This window comes from Mirounga angustirostris, unplaced genomic scaffold (genome assembly GCF_029215605.1).
Source record: "Mirounga angustirostris isolate CCGP_5_RB_7025 unplaced genomic scaffold, mMirAng1.0.hap1 SCAF_5, whole genome shotgun sequence".
NCBI classification, from domain to species: domain Eukaryota; kingdom Metazoa; phylum Chordata; class Mammalia; order Carnivora; family Phocidae; genus Mirounga; species Mirounga angustirostris.
In genome coordinates this window covers 60,833,574-60,856,281 of record NW_026991713.1, presented here as the reverse complement: position 1 = coordinate 60,856,281, position 22,708 = coordinate 60,833,574, and the positions used below count along the sequence as shown (strand labels likewise).

Genomic DNA, 22,708 nt, shown 5'->3' with positions numbered 1-22,708 from the left:
ATGGCACAGGCAGCAGACCCACCACTGCCCCTGCCTGAGTGGGATGTCGAGGAGGACCTGGTGGAGCTGACCCAGCTCTGGCCCAACACCACAGCTGAGTGGGCACTGAAGCCCTGGCGGTGGCCCCCGCTGGAAGATCTGCAAGATTGTTGGCTGTGGCTGGCCTGGCGATTCATGGCGGACAGCAAGGTATTCCAAAGGAAGGATGGATGGAAAAGCTAGAGGAAACTAGGACACCTTCTGAAGTTCTGGGCTGGGGATGGCCTTTATATAGGGCCAGGGAGCTTGGCTGGCTTGTGGTGCCAGCCAACTAATTGAGGTATTATCAGCTTTGGTTTGCCTGGCAGCAAGAGGCTGAGTCCAGAATTCATAACACACCTTGGTAATCACCCCAAATTTCCAGATTGCTTTGTTTTCCCAGGGTTACTCACCTGACATAAGCTCAAGTTGAGAGAGGGGCCATCCAGCAGGGCTGGACAGAGCCCCTAATTCCTGAGAGATTTATAGTGCTGACAAGTCAGCATTTCTCTGCCTGTCCTGCATCCCCAAGGCCACTCTGCCAGCCCATCCAGCCTCAGAAGATTACAGGGATGGGTGCAGAGCCCCAGTGAGGAAGCGGGGGAGGAGAGGGAAGAAGGGAAGAACCAGGAGGAGAAAGACTGAGGAGGTGGAGGGAGAAGCCGAAGTCAGGGGAGGGGCAGCAGCTCCCTCTGGGACTCTTGCTGTCCAGGGAGGAGAAAGCCCATGTATGAAACACACATGAGATAAGTTCTCAGCCACAAGGGCTTTGGAAGGAGAGCTGAGGTGGGGTAAGAGAGAAAGTTCAATCTGAGAAGGGTAGGCATGTACAGTGGACCGAGAGGAAGTATAGACCATGGCCAAGGCCCATGAGAGGGAGGGGCAGGTGGGGAGAGAGGCCCACAGGGAGGGGAAAGCTGGACAAAGGCCAATCCAGCCAAGAAGAGGGGTCTAGACCACCTGGTCCAGGCCTGAGAAACCACCAGCCTTTCCTCTTCCAGGCTCACGTTAGGAAAATGAATGCAGGATTCCCAAGGCCTCCTCTCCTTGGCTCACCTGAGAGACACCACCTTCCCCATCTGGAAAGGTTGGGTTCCTCCCCAGGAAAATTTAAGAAGAACGAGAACTAAAAAATCACCTCCATTCTCCATTTGGGCAGTTGCCGCTGAACTTGACTCAGACTATTTGCAAATGAAGGCTCTCTTCCATCACGAGTTTTCTGAAGTATCTATTTATCATCGTGATGTATACAACAGGGCTGGTTACATCCAACACATCACGATCGAGAAGAAGATTTTTGTCCTAAAATTCTCTACATTGCTCTTTCTTCCATATGAGAAACAAAAGTTTCAGATATCTTCGCACTCAGTGTTCCACGTTGTTGGAACACTACATCAGTATCTCCCACTAGCCTGTAGCTCACTTGGCCTCATCTCTAATTCTTTTCCTAGGACACACTGCCTAAAATCTAGAAATTTTACAGAACACCCATTGAATCTGCCAATTTCCCTTTTCTTATTGCCATTAAAGTTTTTTTTTTTTTTAAGACGAAGGATGTCTATTCCTCCAGTTATCGAGAGGATCATGTATGAGAAAACCTCTCTCTAAATTGTGTGCGGTGTGAATGTAGGTCCCTTTTATAACACTGTCTCCTACCTCCCTTCAACAGCAAAGACCAGTCTTGATGACTCTGCTCCTGGCAGCGAAACCTGAAGCGCTGTCTAGAAAATGAGTCTCCACAGAGGCTGCCCCCCTTTACAATGAGCCTCCCCTCTCCCATCCCATCTGGCCTCCATGCTCAGACACAGGCTCCCTGCAGAACCCTCTCTCTTCCATCTCAGCTTCTCCCCTCGTTCACCCCCTTCGCTTATGGCCACTGGGCACCTACACTTGACACCAGGAGTGCAAGGAAACTGCTCCCTTACAAGCTCACTGGGGGAGGACCAGTTTAAACCAGTGACCTGCCAAACCTTGGAGCAGTTCCAAAACCCTTCAAACACGCAAAGTCACAAAGACCCTCAAGGAAGACAGGCTAAGAAAGTTTGGGCAAGTAGAGGTTCTGCCTGATCCAGCTCTCCCTCCCTAAGAATTCAGTCCTCAGACCACCAGACTTTCTACCTACAGAGGGAGAAGCAAAACACAACACGAATAGCGTGCATTCCCACTAACGCACACATACGTACATACATACTCACAAAACCACACGCTGTCATCACAGTGTCCTGCCCCATGCGTGCTCTCTTTCCCTTTATGTCAGAGATGGGAACTGCCTGCCTTGCCCCCTTCAAAACCTAGGTGCCCGCCCCATCCCTCCAAGGCCCTGATTCTTGCTCAAAGCATCTCGCTAATCTGAGAAACCAAGACTCGGCAACTGGGTCTGAATAGGGGCCCAGACTGAGAGCTCACAACGCAGGTGCTGTCATGATGCAACCACCACCTGAGTCTTCTCCTTGTACACAGCTTCCTCCTCTGCACAATTGGGGCTTCAGACTCGAGCAGGGGGCTCATGTTGGACCTGCCTGGGGTTCAAAGGAGGTATGGGCAGGGGAGAAACGGGCCCCAGTGTCCTAGCCTCATTGCCTCCACCGCCTCAGCCTGCTGACATCTGTGATGCTGAGGACAGAGTCAGCCTGGGGAAAGCAGATGGAGGGTGGGTTGGTGACCAGGGGCTGTGGGGAGGGGACATTATAACAACACATAAAGCCACTGTCTTTGCAGGCCTGTGAGGCTGGTCCTGACTCCCAAACGGTGTTTTTCCAATGTGGCCCATGCCTTCCTCAAAAGAGACCCAGGAGCAAATGAGGAAGTGTCGCAAACTGTCTTCCTGCCCCTGCTTACCATTTTCTCCAATCCTTGCCATTAAGGGAAACACGGCAGAACAATTCAGTGATTTCCACCCCTTGATGGTTGCCAATGACCTGGCCCAGTTTGAATATGCTGAGAAGTCAGTTTGCATTTTAAACATCAAGAACAAATCCCAAAGAAATTGGGGTGGAAGTTTGAGGCTCTAATGAGGGCCCATCCCAAATCCCTTCTTCCTGGCAAAGCCCACTGCTAATCCCCCACACCTGCAGACTATAAAGCCCAGCCGCTCTTCTCGGCTGCCTCTTAGGGAGAGGAACAGAGCGTGCTGCTGACAAAATTAGCCCAGTTGGGCCTTCCCAGATGGAGGGCACAGGGGCTTCCGGAGAGACATGGGGCCCTGCGGCCCCTCCTCTCCATAGCCATGGCTATGCCTCCCAGGCTGGTACCATGACCAAGGCCCCCTCTGCTCTGGGGAAGCTGAGCCATCCTTGGGGGAATTAGGGAGGCAGAGGAAAAATTGCTCCTGACTGCAGGGATTCCCGGCTTCTCTGGGGAAACAGGGCAGTCAGATGCAGGCGCTCAGGGTTAAGGAGCAGCTTAGTAACACATCTGATGGCAGCTGGTGGCGGATGACGTGGGCCAGGGACAGCAGGGGGTAAGTGAGGCTGGGAAGGAGTTGAGGAGGGAGAAGCATGCAGGGCTGTGTCAGGATGGGGGGCACTGGGTCGGGGGGTGAGGAACTGAGCTCTGGTGTCCTGTGGTCTGCGATCAGAGAGAACGCAGCTCCATAAGGGACTGTTATCCCATACCAGGTGAGCTCTGATCCAAGTCTCACTGAGGGACCAGCTTCACTGAATCTATAACTCAGCAGCTGCAGCCCTGAGGGACAGGGCCCCTGATGGGTGGGTGGCCTCCTCAAAGTGCCCAGACCCTACCACCCCAGGAGACCATCAGAGCTGTGCCATGGAAAGCGGCCTGCGGGTGCCTGGGTGGCTCAGTCGGTTAAGCGTCTGCCTTCAGCTCAGGTCATGATCTCAGGGTCCTGGGATCGAGCCCCACATGGGGCTCCCTGCTCAGCAAGGAGTCTGCTTCTCCCTCTCCTCCCCACTCGTGCTCTCTCTCGCTACCTCTGTCTCTCTCTCAAATAAATAAATAAAATCTTTTTTAAAAAAGCAGTTTGCACAGAAACAGGAAGCCCTTCTCCTAGGCTCCAGATCCCTCTGGGCCGCCATGTAGCCAATCAGAATGGAGCTGAGAAACCCCTGCTCTGCCCATGGAGCAGAGCGGCTGCAAGTTGGGAGTTGAGGTCAGTGCAATGAAGGGCTTTATAAACAGAAGGACAGATGCGCTGTGTTAACTGAGGGATGGTAATAGTGGCAGAAAAGCAAGCGGCGGCATGCGGGCCAAGTGCCGGGCTCAGTGATTGACAGTTACAGACCTCTTCCCTTCCACCTGCCCCGAAACCCTATAGGGAAGGGCACGGAGCTCCATTTCACAGAAGAGGAAAACTGGGACTCAGAAGTTAAATCGCTTGTCCAAGGGCCCACAGACAGGAAGTGGCCTCCGATCCAGTTCTGTCCCAGTCTGGAACCCATGTTTGGGGAACAGCCATGCAAGACTCAGGCCTCGGGAAAAGGCTCCCTGTGTGGGCCCCCCAGGGAACTCTGTGTTCCCACCCAGAGCTCAGCTCATGGAATAAGCCCTGACTCTGAACAGTGGACTGGGATTTGATCAAGTTCAGGAAATGGCGGATGAAAACAGAGTATGGAACAGGGAGAAAAGGCACAAACAGGACCCTACTCTTGTCTAAGCATGGTCCCCAGCAAGGGCACTTTGTGTTAGTTCCCCAGCAGAGGGGACAGTTTCTGCTGCCCCATCCCACTTTTTCCTAGTCAGGCTCACAGTCTCAATTTTGCAAGCCAATGGGCCACAGGCCAGAGGCCACAGGCCAGAGCCATGCGCATTGAAGATATTCTATAAATGTCAGACGCTATTAAGTGTTGGCACTTATGCTTATGAGGCTGTGGCTTGGCATTTTTTGGAATGACACTGAGCGTTTCACAGCCAGTAGCCCAGTCTCTAAACGAAGCCCTAGGGTGAGGCTCTTCTGCCCTCCCCTTCACCTGCTCCCCAGCCACCCCTTCCTGAGCACCTTTCTGTGCTGGGCACTGTGCTGACCTCTTCTGACTGGTTCCTCCTCTGTCCTAGGGACCATGAAGCGTCCTCTGACTTAAAACCCCCTTCTCCTTTTCTTTACACCTAAACTGACCCATAATTTAGGAACGAGCAAGCAGCCCAGCCCCACATCGATGTCTTGTATCATTAGCCTAGACCCTTGAGCTCTCGTAACAGCTCCGGGGACACCGTTGTCCCTACCAGGCCCAATGTCAAATGAGAATGTCTTTCCTCCACATGGAGGGCAATCCCCATACCTGGGACAATCCCTATACCCTCAGTGGCCGGCCAGCCTTGTACAACTTGAGAAGTTCTTATTTCCAAAAAATGCCAAGCCACAGCCTCATAAGCATAAGTGCCAACACTTAATAGCGTCTGACATTTATAGAATATCTTCAACTTTTTAAAATCCTTTCATTTATCTGAACTGACAGGCATATGGGCAAACATGCTACACACAGACACACACCCTCTCGTGACTCACACTCACAGACTCAAACAACCTGTAACCCTGAATGAGAACGACAAGAGCATTAAGCATGAACTAGGATTGAAGACTGATACAGTCAGAAGGCAAATGCTGTCCCAACCTACCCTTTGACTCTGCTTTCTCCCAAGAGACTTGGAAACCAAAGCTTAGAGTGAGGATCAGGCACAATGCTCAGAGAATCCAGGCAGGAGTATCCAGCCCTTGTTTCCCCTAGGACTTCATCCCCTCCAAGAGATACATCAAGGACCACCATCCCTTCAGTCATCTCTCCAAACATCCACTCATTCACTCAGCAATTGTTTGTTAAGCACCTACTTGTGTCAGGCACCAGGCTACCCAATGGGAACATGCTGCTGCACAAGACAGGGCCCATGATCTGGAGAAGCTCACAGCTGTATTGAAGGAGTCAGTCATATAAACAACTCCTTATATCACATTGGGGTCAGTGTTTTTAACAGCAGTACTATGCGCATAAGGGGAAGAAAGGCTATGGAAGGCCACATAGAGGAGGTAATTTTGAATGGGGTATTGAGGGATGAGTAGGAGTGGGCCCAGTGGATGGACAATAAGAGAAAGACATCCCTGCTAGAGAGGAAAACATTTAATATACAGGTGAGGGGGAGTGTTGGTGAGAGATCACACATGCTTGCAGAATAGGGAGCATAGAAGAGGAGGACAGGTGATGCAGAAGGAGCTGAAGTTGTAGGCTGAAACTGATTATGGTGGTCTCTCTGTGCCACGCTGCAGAATCGAGACTTCACCCTATCGGTAGTGGCCCTCAGTGCTGACTACTCATCAGGACTTCTGGGCAGCTTTTAAGAATCCAGGTCCTCAAGCCTCACTCCTGACCTCCTGAATCAGAATCTTAGAGAATGTGGCCCAGGCACTGGTATTTTTTTAAAGCTCCAGTTTGCTTTAATTCTGATGTACTAATTCCTATAACATAAGCAACTATATTAAAGGAGGAAAACTTCCACATCTTTATGAAAGGCTGGGGAAGCAATAAGAGAGAGCCACCTGTCCTGTCTTCAGACTAGATAGAGATTTCTATCTAGTCCAAGAGGCCAGGCAGAGCAGCCAGCCCTTAGATGCAGGTGCACAAGCTGTAGAGTGTGAGGCACCATCAGAGTGCTGGAAAGGGGGCAGGGAGCTTCGAAACACATCGCCAAGAAAAGGCAAGAAAAGGCAAACCACAGCCTGGGGCATACATGTATCTGAAGGATCTCAAAAACATCGCGATGAGGGGAAGAAGCCAGACACAGAAAGAATGTATTCTGTATGATTTCATTTATGTGAAATTCTAGAAGAGGCAAAACTAACCCATAATGACAGGAAGCAAGCCTCAGCCTGGGCCTGAGGGCTGGCAGGTGATTGACAGCAAAGGGGCGTGGGAGAAAATTTTGGAAGATGTCCTATATTTTAATTGTGGTTGTACTTACATGTGGATATACTTTTGTCAAAACTCATTGAAATGTACTCTGAAAGGGATGCCTCGGTGACTCAGTTGGTTAAGCACCTGCGGCTCAGGTCATGATCCCAGGGTCCTGGGATCGAGTCCCGCATCAGGCTCCCTGCTCCAAGGGGAGCCTGCTTCTCCCTCTGCCTCTGCATCTCTCTCTCTGTCTCTCATGAATGGATAAATAAAATCTTTAAAAAAAAGAAATGTACTCTGAAAATGGCTGCATTATTATTTTATGCAAATTATCCCTCAATAAAGTTGACTTTAAAAAGGGGACAAGAAGAGGAGGAAGGAAAGACTGAACACTCATGTTGAAGAGAACATGAGCTCTGAGGTGTCCTTTGCAATCAATAGCTATCCCAAGGACCTTTACTGCAATTCTTTATCATCATATATACCAGACTGTAAGTCCCTTAAAGGGATAGCCATATTATATTCATCTCTGTGGCAAGCAACCTCATGGTACATGGACCGAATTGGCGCTTGATGAAATTTAAATAAATAGATGAATAGAATGGAAGTAGGCAAACGCACTCAGGAAGACCATGTAGCATGAGAAGAACAGTAGATCAAAGAGGGAACCCAGGGAAACATCTATGCTTAAATATTTTTCATTTTATTTTTAATTGTAAAATTTTTCAATCATACAGAAAACAATATAGCAAACGTCTATCTTTTTATCACCAAGATTAACCAGATAGACTTCTTTTAATAATTAAATGTTATAGAACCTCCAACTTCATGTAAGTATGGGCGAAAAAATACACAAGAGTCAAAAGCAGATCTGAACATGAAAGGTAAAACAGTAAGCCTTTTGGAAGACCCCAGACAGGGTCTTCATGACCTTAGAGTATAGAGCAGAGTATGGGACACAAAAAGCACTACACAAAAGAAAAATATGATGAATTTATAAAATTAAGTAACTCTGTTTATCAAAAAACTCCATTAAAGAGTGAAAAGACAACCCACAGAGTGGGAAAAAATATTCATATATCTGACAAAGGACTCATATCCAGAATATATAAAGAACACTTGTAAATGCGCGAGAAAAATAGAAAAATGGGCAGAAGACTTGCATGAAAGAAGATACCCAAAATGGCCAGTTTATATATGAAAGGATCTCAACATCCTTAGCCACTAAGGGACGTGCAAATTAAAATCACAAATATATATGATAGTACCCCCTCCAAAAAGGCTAAACTACCAAAGAAAGGAAATATTAAGTGTTTGGAGTATCTGTTATAGCTGAACATACCACACCCTATGGACCCAACAATCCCAACATACCCTATGGACCCTACAAGATGTACACAAACAATTGAGTGCATTCATGTATTCACCACAAGACATGTACTAGAATATTCATTGCAGGATTGTTCATAATATCTGAAAACTGGACTCGAACCCCATCTCCGACAGTAGTAGAGCATGTAAATAACCAGGTTTAGCCACATAGCAGCATACTAATGAGAAGGAATGATCTGCAACCACATAGCTGGTTTTGGAGGAATCTTGCTATATTGTGTTAGGCAAGAGTCCAGACACAAACTGTATGATTCTACTGATAAATGCTTATAAAATACAAAAACATTTAAAACTAACCTATGCTGTGAGAAATCAGATTAGCCCTTTCAGGGGTGGGGACGGGGTGGGAGGGGTAGCTGGAAGAGAGACCAGGCTGGGGACATCTGGGGTAATGGGAATGTTTGTTTCCTGCTCTAGGTACATGGATGGATGGAGAAGGTGGAGGTGCTCGGGGCTGAGGGGTGGGGAGTGAGAGGCACACAGGAGTATTAGAGGGTAGGTGGCCACAGCAGGTGGTGAGGAGTGAGCTCAGCTGTGGCAGAGGCAGACATAAGGAATAACAGCAGATGCATTCTTCTTTTCCTCCAGCCCCAAGAGGTGGGAATGTGGAAAACTCAATAATGCCTTTGTTATATAGAGACCTATTTTCCCTTTGTGAAAGTTTGAATCATTCTGCTTTATCCTAAGGGAAGTAGTTACACAATCTCGGTAGCAGTATTTAACCCAACCTCAAGGGAAAAAAATATGTAAGATACTTAGAGATGCACAGAGTTGTGACATGCCCCAGACATCCTGCTGTAGAAAGGAAAATAAAAACAAATTACGAGAACATAGAGCCACCTCCCACTCGAAGTGTTACTTAAGAAACACCTCAAAGATTAGAGACCTCCAAAGGTCTCTTTGTAAAGATAAGGACAATGAGGATCAAAGAGGAGATGGAACCTGTTCCAGTTACACAGTGAGGACAGATAAACCCCAAATGATTATCCAGCAATAGATAGGGCTCCAATCCAGTGTTCTTCCCATGGCTCAATCCCCAAATATCCAGGCTTCTTTCTCTGGAGCCCCTCACTCAGTCTAGGCCCGACACCCCACCCACCATGTCTAGAGCCCAGCTCTGCTGCGGCTGCCTGCCAAGGCAGATCTGGTCCCCAGAGAGAGGGCTCTGTCAGAACCAGGGACCACGCACCACCCCCTCCAAAACCACCAGTTCTGCCTCCATTGCTAAAGGAGCCTCCTCCAGAGCTACCGCTCATGCCTCTTCCCCCAGCCCCACACAGCAACCCCACACCGAACCCCCAGCCTGAGCAGCACTGAACAAGATCTCCTTGCTCCCCCAAGACTGTACAGACTCTGGATGCCAAAGATACTCCCTACCATGGCACAGGCTGTGAAGGCAGGTTAGATGAAGGTGTCCCCCCACAAAAAGATATAGTCCCAGGAGTGCAGAATTTTGTTCTCAGTCAATGAGCTGAATCTCATCCCCCACCCCACTCTGCTGCTCAGCCCTCAGCTAGAAGCTCTTTTTTTTTTAAGAAGTAAGTTAGTTAGTTAGTTAGTTAGTTAGTTAGTTAGTTAGTTAGTTAGTTGAAAGAGAGAGAGAGAGAAAGAACAAGTGGGGGAAGGGACAGAAGAGGAGGGAAAGGAAGAGAATCCCAAGCAGACTCCATACTGAGTGGGGAGCCCAACATGGGACTTGATCTCATGACCCTGAGATCATGACCTGAGCTGAAACCAAGAGTTCAACGCTTAACCGACTGAGCCACCCAAGCAGCCCCTCAGCTAGAAACTCTTTTCAGTAAAACTAAATAAACACGTGCTACAGCTCTGGTGGAAATTCAAGTAAGAATGCTTGAGAAGTAGCACAACTTGTCTGTTGTAGGGAGTTTAGTATAACGAGGTAGACTTTGCCTCCTAACTCGGCAACAGCCACCAGGATTTGGCACTGACTTTGCAGGGCAGACTGCTACTCACTAACAGTGTTACATTTCTCAAGGACAAGGTTATGTTGCATTGTGATCCAATAAAGAAGTCCATCTCATATCCTTTCCAATTAGTTCACTATTGGATAGTGGGTTGGGAGGTGATAAGATGCAGAAGTTGAGATGCAGCCTCCTTCACTGAAAACTTCCCATCTTGACGAAGGAAATGGGAGGCACACCCGGGACGTTGAGGGCCACAGAGACCCTGGAGCCAAGGCAGAGATGGGAGCCTCAGGACATGAGCTCAAGATAAATTTCGGGAGATCTTCACACAGACACACACACACAGAGACACACACACACACACACACACCATGAGACCTCAGGGCCAGCACGGCTTTACTGACACATTATGACAGCCTAACTTTATCTCATTTTCAGCTGGGGCAGCTTGTCCAATAGGCCAGAGGATATTACAGGTGTAGGGAAACAGGGTCTCAGCATGGTGCCAGCTGGGTTGCTCATGAGGCAGATGGAGAAGAACCTGGAGGAAGCATAGCACCAGTGACACATCCATGCCCAGCTGAATCCTATTCCCTGATCTGGACAGTGCCCCCTGAACGGATGCTCGATCCTCAGCCCTCGCTCATTTATCTAGTATCTGCTCTGGGTCCAGGACTGCAGCCAGGTGCCGCAGTCACAAAGAAAAAAATGGCCGTTGCCTGCTCTGTGTTTGCTCAGACTGCTGGGTCACAGTCCAGCAAGGGAGGCAGACATGTCAATACAAAAGTACTGCAAAAGATAGAGGTCTGTCAAGGACCTGCTGGTGACACAGATGAGGGGCATACATGGAGATCTATCCAGAAGAGGGGATGTCAGAGCTGAAGAAAGATGGGGTCTCAGAGAGTATTCTAGCCAAAAGGAAGTATGTGCAAAGGACCCAAGACTTGGAATAGCTGAGTGTTTAAGAAAATGGGGGCATTTTGCTCTCTGGTACAGGTAGTACACAAAAAGTTATGGTATTCAGGGGCGCCTGGGTGGCTCAGTTGGTTAAGCGACTGCCTTCGGCTCAGGTCATGATCCTGGAGTCCCTGGATCGAGTCCCGCATCGGGCTCCCTGCTCGGCAGGGAGTCTGCTTCTCCCTCTGACCCTCCCCCCTCTCATGTACTTGCTCTCTCTCATTCTCTCTCTCTCAAATAAATAAATAAAATCTTTTAAAAAAAAAAAGTTATGGTATTCAGGGAGAGCGTTGGAGAAATAAGCTGAGCCCCTTCAAGAAGGTCTGATATGTCATATGAAGATGTCAGATTGCACCCTCAGGCAGTGGGGAGCATTAAAGGACTTGAAGGGGGAATAACATGGTAAGGTCTGCGCTTTAAATGTAATTCAGATACCCTCAAAGTCCTCCAACCTCATTTCCTTAATCAACCAAATATCCAACCCCCATTCAGTTCTGCAGAGAGTTCAGTACCTCCCCCTACTCCACACACCTGTAGAGCCCTGAGCCAGACTTTCCCCAGTCAGTCTACCACACATCTTCTTCCTACCTGTTGCTCCCAGTCCCCAAGACCACTGTCCTGCCCCCAGTCCACTCTGGCCCACAACTGCCCCCCAACCCTCTTCCTTTGCTGAAGTTGTGCAGTAATGAGAGATAGGATGGTACAGTCCAGGAATGACTCCACTTCCTCATGTGAATTCCCTGTGATAGAAATGTCATCATCATCCCCTGGGAAGTGTTTCCCTAACTGTGGTGCCCACATGTGATCTCCTAACATTGCAGGGGCCCCTGTTGCTCCCTGAGCCCTCCTCACCCTCCTCTTCTCTCCATGGTGCAGTTCTGGCCTTTTATCCTGGATCCCCCTTGAAAATTCAAAATCCCTCTAAGTTTGTACGCAGAGTAACAAATGCCTGTTTGTCTCATCCTCTCCAGATTTCCATGGGGGCAGAGAGAGGGAGAGGATCTCACCCTTCAAAAGCAAAGAATCAATATATTCTTCAAAGCAAAGAGCCATGCCACTACACATGTCTTAGAACAGCTAAAGTTTAAGAATACTGACAACTTGCTCTGGTGGATGCAATTTAACTGCAATTCTCATACAATGCAAAATGGCACAACCACTCTTAAAAACAGGTTGGCAACTTTTTATAAAGTTAAACACACACCCATATGACCAAAAATCCCACTGCTGGGTATTTACCCTAGAGAAATAAAAGCTTACATTCACACGAAAATATGTACATGGATGCTTATAGCATCTCCATTTATAATCACAAAAATTGGTAACAACTCAAATGTCCTTCAAGAAGAGAGGAGATAATCAAACCATACTACATCAATTCCATGCAAGACTTGGCAATAAAAAGAAGCAAACTGTTGATACAACAAATTGGATGAATCTCAAAGGTATGCTGAGGGAAAGAAGTTAATCTCAAAAGGTTACCTACTGTGTGATTTGTTGATACGAGACTCTCAGAAAGACTAAACTATAGTGACAGAGAACAAATCAGTGGTTGCCCATGGTTAGAGGTAGAGGGGGTGTGTCACTATACAAAAATAACATGAAGGAGTTTTGGGGGGTGATGAAACTGTTCTGCACCCCAGTTGTGGTGGTGGCTTCATAAATCTATACATGCATAACTGTGTTAAAATTTATAGAATAGTTCACCCCAAAAGGTCCATTTTATTGTACGATCATTAAAAATAGAGACAAAGGAAAGAGGACCATGCTGAACAGTATCACAACAGAGATGTGGAGGTGGGGGGCCCTAACTTTGTAGGACACTAAATCCACAAGACAAATGGCCAAGTTTCTTCAACAAATAAATTACAAGGAATAAAAAAGGGGGATATGAACCAATTGCAATGCATGAACATGATTTAGAACCTGATTCAAACAAGTGATTTTAATGAAAACATTCATAAGATATTATGGGAAATGTGAACTTGGACAGGATTTTTTTTTTTATTAGAATAGAACTGACACACTGGACTGGTTTTTTATCATATTAAATAATTAATGTTTATCCTGTTAAGGGTGATAATGTTAATACGGTTATATTATTTAAAGAGTCCTTATCTTTTAGAGAAACTTTAAAAATATGTATGAATAAAATGGTATGCTGTTTGGGACTTGCTTCAACATAATCTGGAGGGGTAAAGGGAGTGGGGAGAATAGAAATGAAACAGGATAATGAGTTAATTGTCGAGCTGGGTAATGGATACAGAAGCAAGCATTCATTACACTATTCTATTTTTATATTTATTTGAAATTTTCTATAATAAAAAGGTTTTTAAAAAGCTACTTCCCTTAAGATTAAATATAACACCTTTCTCTTCTATTATAAATAGGTCATTTTTCCTTTATAGCAGTTTTTCTTTCCAGTACACCCAAGCAAGGACAGCTTTGCATATAGCTCACATTTACAACTGGCCTGAACATGGTCAGAGTAATAAGAAGCTGGATGCCATGATTACAGTCCAGAAATAATTTGACAGTTTAGAGCTTGAGCCAAATATAACAAGAAAAATTTAACAGAGACTAATGTAAAGTAAAACCCTACAGACATATTCAAGCAAAGCAGCTGTATGGTTCAGCACGGGGAAACACAGTTTCTGAATGGCTTGTATAAAATGGCACCAGCTCAGGATGAGTCAGTGACAGGAAGGATCTGCCAAATTCACCTACAAGGTTGGAGGATACACAACAAGAAGCCCCATTCCCACTCTTTTCCTGAGCTAGTCAGGCCACTCTTGGAAGTCTGGGTTGGGTTCCAGAGGTCCAGAGGATAAAGTGTCTATGGGAGAGCACCCAGGATGGCAGTGGGCACCCCAAAGCAGAGTAGGAAATGGAGGTATTCCACCTGAAGAAGGAATCCAATGAAAGGAAAATCTATCCTCAAACATTTGTAGACTGTCATGCACAGGAGAACTTAGGGTTGTTCCCTATGGCCACAGAGGGGAAAAAAAACTTTGACCAATGAGTGGAATTTATAAGGTAGGACTCAGCCGAGCAACCTCTGTGAAAGAGAGGAGTTACCTTCCATAGGAAGGTGGGCTGCTGATTGTGGAATGGTGTTTTAGAGACTTCAGTATCTAAATGGGGATTCCTTTTCAGGGACTCTGAAGTCATTTCTAGCCTTGAGAGTCTGAATCTTCAGAAATTAATTGACAGTGGCAAACTTTGAAATAATAATGGTAATATCTCCCATTTATTGAGTACTTGTCTTATTCTAGGAGCTGTGCTGAGCTCTGGCATGCATTATATTATTTAATCAGTCCATCAGTCAACAAGTAAACATTTTCTTTCCAGTATTACATAACATACAAACAATATATGACATAGTCCCTCTCTTTAAAGAGCTTATAATCTAGTTGCTAATCAAAATTTGCACACATGTAGTACAATATATATATGAATATTTTCATTTTATAAAACACTTTTGTGTATATTATTTCATGTGTTCTTTGAAATATCCCTGAGAGGCAGATATTATTTTTATTATCACAATACTAACAGCTAATATTTTTAAATCGCTCTCTTCCTCTGTGAATGCCCAGTTTCCAATTTGCTCATTATGAGCTTAGCTACAATCAAGAGAAGACTACCTTCTCAATTTTCTTTATTTTTATTTCCCTCTCATCCCAATAATAAGGGAGTTAAATAAAAAACAATAATCTAGGGGCACCTGGGTGGCCCAATCGGTTTAACGTCTGACTCTTGATTTCAGCTCAGGTCATGATCTCAGGATCGTGGGATCAAGCCCCGTGCTGGGCTTGGCACTGAGCATTGAGTTTGCTTGAGATTCTCTCTTTCCCTCTCTCTCTGTCCCTCCTCCCCCCACCCTGCTCCTACTTTCTCTCCCTCTAAAAATAATAATAATCCATGTTTTTAAAAAGGAAGCAAGTATTCTAATCATCCAATGAAAAATACTCCCCAGCAGCTGAGGCAAAAAGGTAAACATGCTAAATTATGTAAGTTTTTATTATCCATAAAGACTTTGAGACTTTTTTGTTGTTCTTGGCTTTAAAAGGAACAAAACAGAATGGACAAGGTCTGGGTCTTTTTTAAAGTTGAGTTTTGAAACAAATGTTTACTTGACCTTAAGCAGGAAATCTGTGAGCACATGCAAATAGTCAGAACTAAAGGTGAGGCTGAGAAGTCAAGTTTGGAAGGAGTGATGACAAGTGTCAGCCTCTTGAAATAGAAGAGTCTCCCAGATAGCTGGACCAGATTTCAGAACCAGGAACAGAGCAGGGATCTGAATAAAGTAAGCATCTGCCTTCAAAGACCAAAGAGACATTCCACTGTCCAAATCTATCATGAAAAAAACAAAACCATGCATATGATATTAGTATACAATGCAAGTTACAAGCATGGACTCTAGGGCCCAACTACTCATGTGCAAACCCTGGCTGTACCACTTGCTAACTGCAACCTTTGGCATAGAGTGATCTTCATGTCTCCATTCTTTTTCTCATCTGTAAAGTGAGGATAATCATGCCTACTTCATAGGATCATTGTGAAGATTAAATTATGTATGTGTGAAATTCTCAGAACAATGTCTGAGCAGGTGGAAATTACTAAACAAAACTTGGTTTCATTTATTGATTTTCCAGAGCCATGAGATCTCAGGTTATGAGAGGAAAAGGGAGGCAGAATGCTGCAAAGTCTTACTGGGAAAGGGGTCAACTACTCCACTGAATCATAAGGAATGAGGACATAGGAACAGCTTTTGACCATGTTCTCCCACCACTGTGGCCCAAAGTCCCCAAAGGAGACAATAAAGAAAGGCTGCCCACTGAGGTGACCCAAGCTGGGCACTGCAGTTAGTCAGTTGGCTGTCACTGAGCCAATTGGAATTCTTGGCAAGGATCACTGGTGCCAGTATGAGAAGTGTTTCAGCCCCAGGGTGTGGCCTGCCCTGAGATAGATCTAGAAAGAGTGAAGTACAGCATGGCAGTTGGGCAAATCATAAAGTCTGACCCAGTTGGCTTACCCCCAAAGACTCCCTCAGCACCCTCATCCTCTCCTCATCTCTCACTCATTCCATGCACAGCTGCTAGCATAACTTCCTGCAGGTCACACTGTGAGTGTGTTGCCCTCTGATTCAGAAAACATCATGGGTCCCTATTACTCTGAAAAACTCAGAGAGTCAAATCCATCATCATATATTGCAGTTTAATGAAGAAAAAGAAACAGAGCAGAGAGGAGGCAAGGCAGAGTTTATATACAAGGGGACAATAGGTAGTAGGACAATTATATACAAGCTGTTCCTATGTCAATTGCTCTCCCCAGTTGCCGGTAAAGGATAGATTGGAGAAGGTTAGCCCCAGCAGCCTGGAGGCAGGGAAAATGCTTAAAGTTTATCTCTATCAGCTAGAGATCAGCTGATAGGAATCTTGACTTCAATGACCTTGGGCACCACAGTGGAGTCCTCAAAAATCTGGCTGGGGAGGGAGGGATGTCCAGAATGGACAGAAAAGGCAGGAGGTGGGCTGGGGAGACTGACCCAATTAGCACATCAGTCCTTGCCCCAGCCACAGCTCAGCTTTTCTGAATGTCCCAGGCAAGGTTTACAACTAATCAGATGGCAGCAAGCCAGGGAAGTCCACTCCCCTCCAAATCCCTGCAGAATTTTGTAATGAAATCTTTGGTATAAGCCATGGGCTGCCCACTGCCCCTGGCTCTTTACCTCTGGGGTCTTCAAGGATCTTGGGGTCTTCTCCACTCTCCCTGGAGGAACTAGCTCTTACCTGAAGAGAGGCATCCTCCTCATTCAAACCCCAGTCAAGCAACCAGCTGGCTGCTCCCTCGGCCCCTGTCTCAGGTCAGATTCCCAGGAAACAGACTCTGAGATGGAAATTGTGGGCAGAATATGTACTGGAGTGATCTTAGGATCAATGCTGTAAGGGAGTAAATAAAGTAGGATTGGGGCTGGAGGGCCATCCACAACAGACCTCTCATCTCTATGGGGCTGACCCTGCTTCTGTTTTTCTCTTAGCGACACCCACCCCCCCAACTCCATCATCTCATCTACCATTGCAGACATGATTTTGGAGTTGGCTCCTACCCATTTGGAACTTGGCCCCACTTCCCTGCAATCCTGTTAGCCCCTCTGGCCTCCCTGTTCCTGGGCCAGGTTCTGTCTTCCTCACCCTACTTCCCCCATGGGGCACTAATTCTGGCCCAATTACGAATGTTGAACAGATTCTGGACTCCTGAGTGGCTCAAGTGCTGTCAGAATCCTTGCCTTGGACAAGTAGATTAATAAGGAAAAAAAATGACCAAAGAGAAAATGGGCTGAACAAATGGAAACAATACACAGAAAATGAAAATTAAATTGCAAATATATTTATAATGTTAATTAAATAATACATAATATATTTATAATGTTCAATCTCATTAGCAATCAAAGAAATGAAAAGCAAACCTAGAAAACTGTTGAAAATTAAGAAGAATACCACAGAGTGTTTGCACGGCTGGAGAAACAGGAAGTCTTATACATTATTTGTAAAATTACCAGTGGGTACACTCTTTCTGGATAGTAGTTTGACAATATAAATCAAAATTTTAAAGTGGCCTAGCAATTCCAGATGTAGAACGTTATCTTAAAGAATGAATAGGACAAGCGTTCAGAGACACGTGTGTTCATTGTAGCAATGTTTATTATAGTGGAAAAAGTAGACATGACATATGCAACAAAATGTGCTACATCCACATACTAGAATATTGTGAAGTCATTAAGAATGATCATCTCGGCCACTGTGTCAGGAGGCAGAGTGTGGCTCCTGGAAGTCAGTCCTGGGGGGCGGGTGCAGAGCGGCTGGGCAGGGCTTGGAGGCCCCTGGGCACCGGTGCGCAGGCGCGGACTCAAACTCGCAGGCTCCCCGGCTTGGGGGATGCGGGTCAGCTACTAGCCAGGGCCGGACGGAAGCTGCAGAAGTCTCTGAAGAAGAGAGTTTCACACTGCCTGCCTCTTCCGCCTCTGAAGCCGAATTTGAAGCTAGGGTTGGATTTATCGAGGACGTGGTCATGGATGCTGAGTTCCAGGCACCTATGAGAAATTTCATGGACAGATAACACCGGGAGTTTGAAGACACAGAAGAGTATAAACCCACCTACACGCCAATTTTAACGAATACCTCTCTTTGATAGAAAAGTATATTGAAGAACTGCTGACGTGGATTTCCGGATTAAACATGGCGGCTCCCATAGCAACAGTAAAACACGGCAAAGATGAGGTGGCTTGATGACCTGTTCAACATGCCGCTCACATTTACAGACTTTCTGGCATTTAAACAGAGGTTTCTGGACTACAGAGCAGAAAAAGAAGGCCGAGGACTGGCCTTGAGCAGTGATTTAGTGTGACTTCATTGTGCAAATCATCTCCCGTGGCAGCTTCCCGGAACAATCCCTCGCACTAGCTCCCGCCTGCAGGGACTGGTGGCCTCCTGGACAACATGGGCCCAATAGGCCGGAAGAGGCTTCTGCTCCCGATGACTGGAGAATACACGCTGGAAAGACGCTCTATTCTACAGCGGTTTATTGTTAGGTATTGATGGGTCAGAATGATAATTATCTGAGGCTTCCAGGACTTTTTCCTGAAACACCTTCTATTCAATAACCCCTAGTATTCCTGCCAAAGCAGACACCTCTCTCAGGTGCTTCTGAGAGTCAGACTTCTTTGGGATAAGACGATGTCAGGCGTTCCACCTGGAAGGCCCCTGCCCCCAGAATACATGTTCCAGTGACAAGAAGTGGAACAACACCATCACACACCCTCCCTGTCTGAAATACCACAGGCAGGCTTTGCATAAATCTTCCCCTGTGCTCACAGTTCTTTCATTTGGCTTAGAGTTTCAGTCCGTCAAACCCAATGGCCCACCTGTGTGGAGTTTTTGACTAATTAGGAATGTTTATCTACGGTGTTAAAACAGCTGCCCTTATCTTCAGATTTCTGAAACGCCTCTATTTTCAGCCCACCATTATGGGAAAATTAGAACTAGTCTTGGCTGTGGGAATCAACTAAAAAAGGATGTCTTTTACCAAAAAGCTACATGTGAAAATCAACTCCTGGTCTTGGGTTTGTAGTTCTTTTATGACTGTCTTATTCCAGTCCTGATGTAGTCCCACTGCTGCAAAAGAAATCTTTTTTTAATAAGAATCATTTTGGGGGAAAAAAAGAAATTTTACCATTTTATTTTAAGTAGGCTTCACACCCAATGTGGGACTTGATCTCACAACCCTAAGGCAAAAATACTTTGTTCATTGGAGTTACTATTTTACTGGGCACCAACGAATATATACTGTATGCTGGAAATAGACTAAAGTTATCCTTTTCTTATGGCTTATTAAGTATTTATGCAGATTTGCTTAAAATCCTTTATGTATAAATCAGTTTGTTAGATTTTGGTCTGGGATTGGGATGCGTTTGATAAAAATGTGATTCTTCAAGCTGTGCCCCTTCCACATCTATTCTTCTTCTTTTTTTAAATTTTCTTTTATTATGTTATGTTAGTCACCAGACTGATGAACCAACTCTATTCTTCTCCCTGCCAAAGTGGTGTTCACTGGTCTAACTCAGCCTGAATAGAAGGGGATACCAAAGAGATTGAATGATCCTCTACCTGCCTTAGGTTTAATAAAACTTTTGGTAGAATATTAGTGACCAGAAAACACATATGTCACACCTCTAGAAAGAAGGAAAAATGTTGCTTAATTCCCAATGTATACCTTTGTGGGTTTTTTTAAGTAAAAATAAGAATTTGAGGGGCACATGGCTAGCTCAGTCGGTAGAGCATTTAACTCTCGATCTCAGGGTTGTGATTCCAATCCCCATATTAGCCACGGAGCCTTTTTTTTAAGATTATTTATTTATTTTTGGAGAGAGAGAGCAGACTCCCCACTGAACACACAGGGAGCCTGATGCGGAGCTCATTCTCACAACCCTGAGATCATGACCTGAGCAGACGCTCAACCCACTAAGCCACCCAGGAGCCCCAGGCATGGAGCCTACTTAAGAAAAAAATAAGAATCTGCACTGAAAAAGAAAATAATGATCTCCATCTATATTGGTTGTTATAGGAAAATATTATTTGGTAAGTTTCTTCCCAGCTAGACTATATGAAAGCAGAGATTACACAAGTTCTCCACTCTATTCCTGAGCCCAGCACAACGTCTGGAAAATGATAGGCACTCAGTCTAGTTGTTGAATGACTAAATGGATAAGTTCCACAATAGAGTAACTGAAAAATCAGGCTGTAAAGCAGTATGTATTTTTAAGGCCTTGTTCTGTAAAAGATGATATATTTACACGTACCTATCTCTATGTACGTACATGTGTGTATGCACAGGCATACTCATAGGAAAATGTCATAGGGAGGTGGAATTATAGATCATCTTTCTTTCTTTCTTTTACTTTCCTAAATTTTATGTATTTTCGTTACAGGTATGTGTTGTTTTATAATCTAGAGGAAAATCTTTAGAAGAAGAGGGAAAGAGTAAGGATAAAGAACAAAAGATAGGTGTGCCTGGGTGACCCAGTTGGTTAAGCATCTGACTCTTGATTTCAGCTCAGGTCATGATCTCAGGGTCGTGGGATTGAGCCCTGTGTTAGGCTGCACTCAGCACAGAGTCTGTTCAAAATTCTCTCTCTCCTTCTCCCCACACCTCCCTCTCTCTCTCTCTCTCTCTCAAATAAATAAATATTAAAAAAAAAAAGGAAGAAAAGATAAAGGATGGAGAATGAAGAAACAGTTGACTCTTGGAGACAGATTGTTTAATCCTAAAGACATAACTGGTAGGATTTCAAGCTTCAATTTGGGAAGACTCCTGTCACCCCTCTGACCATTCCATAAAGGTGAATACCTACTCTACATACCCTGGGTGCCTTCAAAAGCAAAAGACTGCCACAGCTCTGTCTTCACATGGGAGATGGATTTGAGGGATTCTTCATGGCTCAGAAAGCTTAGGATTGCCAGCTTCCCATACACTTAGAGATAATCGATTCTCTCCAGCCCCTAGCCTGGCCTTAAATATGATGCCCTCACCTTGGAAGCTTCCCTGCTCCACTAGTATGTGGTTTAGTCCCAGCCTGTGTCAAGAATATGAAACATGATCCTAGTCCTAGAATTCTCCTGGACTTTGGTCTGGATATCTGCTCTATAACCTTGCCCTTCCTCCATGTTGCCCAGACTCTCCTTCCCAGACCTGCTCCAGGCTTCTTCTCCAAAATGCCTTGATCAATTCCCTCTCTCGATTCCAAGTACCCTGTAGTCTTTCACTACCTCCCTCTGTAACCCGCTCCACTATCTCTTCTTGCAAGAGCTCACAGGAAGGTGCCAGGCTCTCACTGTCAACTTTCAGCTTCATCCTGCCTTGGGGTGTGACCTATTCCAGGTGGGGGGAGGAGGTCCTGCTCTTATTACTCTCTTCATTCTTTCAGTTGACCCCCCAAATGTTCACTGCATGCCCCACACGCTTTGCAGGGCCCTGAGACAGCACTCAGGAGCAAATTCTCCACACATGGAATGATGGATAAGAGACTGAACTGCCATACCCAAACCCTGCTGCTTCAGTCTGATGAGAACTGGGTTAGTGCAGTGCAGTCAGCCTCTACCCAGGAAGTTTGGCGACACAAGGAGCAGAGCATCTGGGGTGTCTTCCTAGGGATTGGTGATGCTTCTTGTAATGTCTCCAAAAGACCAGTAAGAGCAGCCTGTCCTGTTCCCATAGTACTCAGAGCTGTGCCAAGAGTAAATGGGGAAGGGGGCTGCTAGCAGGCCTTGAAAAGATAAGTAAGGATTTATTACACTCTCAAGTGTAGGAACTTTAAAATCAGTCTCCTCCAAGGCTTGAGACCAGGGCTGCTATATTTCAGAGATCAGATGGGATGAGTGTAGGAAATCAGATCTGACTCAAGAACATGGAGGCCAGGTCCTGGCACTCTTCTTGGCCCATCAGATAATGTACAGATGACCTCTCATTAGTCCAGCTCTGGTCTGACTTCTGGGGGGTAGGGAGATAATGTATAATCTACAGTGACTTAAAAACCCAAATTTTACCATGCTCAAAGGCATGCAGATGGGATTGAATTGGGGCATGGGGAAAGGAACAGAGACTCCACTGAAGCTCTCAGTTTCCCTGCTTCCTTCAGTGACTGTCTCATTGTCCCTGTCCTCCATGGGTTTGGGTTTCAGGTTTTTGGGAACAGCCTGGAAATGCCAGTGTAAGAGCAAGTATGCATCTTCCTCAACCCTAATTTTATATCCATCTGGAGTGAATTCCACTAGTGGCTCTGCTACTCTCTCTCTTACCTGATGAGTGAGTTTGGAAGGAAGAACTGGGCATGCATAGCTCTGCCCCTCCATCTCTTAAGATCTGACTGTTCATTGCAAGCTAATGTTCTGCTCTCCTATCTCCCATGAGGGGACTTACCACATAGAGAAGGACATGATGGCCCTATATTGTGTCTGCCCAGGTGGGAAATCTGGCCTAATCCTGAGGTCCTGTATTAGGAAACCCATTCCATCA

At 45.7% G+C, this 22,708-nt stretch overlaps 1 pseudogene; it reads left to right on the top strand.

Moving 5' to 3' along the window:
- On the top strand, nt 1–18,600 carry LOC123839451 (ADP-ribosylation factor-like protein 2-binding protein; annotated as a pseudogene).
- The last annotated feature ends 4,108 nt before the right edge of the window (nt 18,601–22,708 follow it).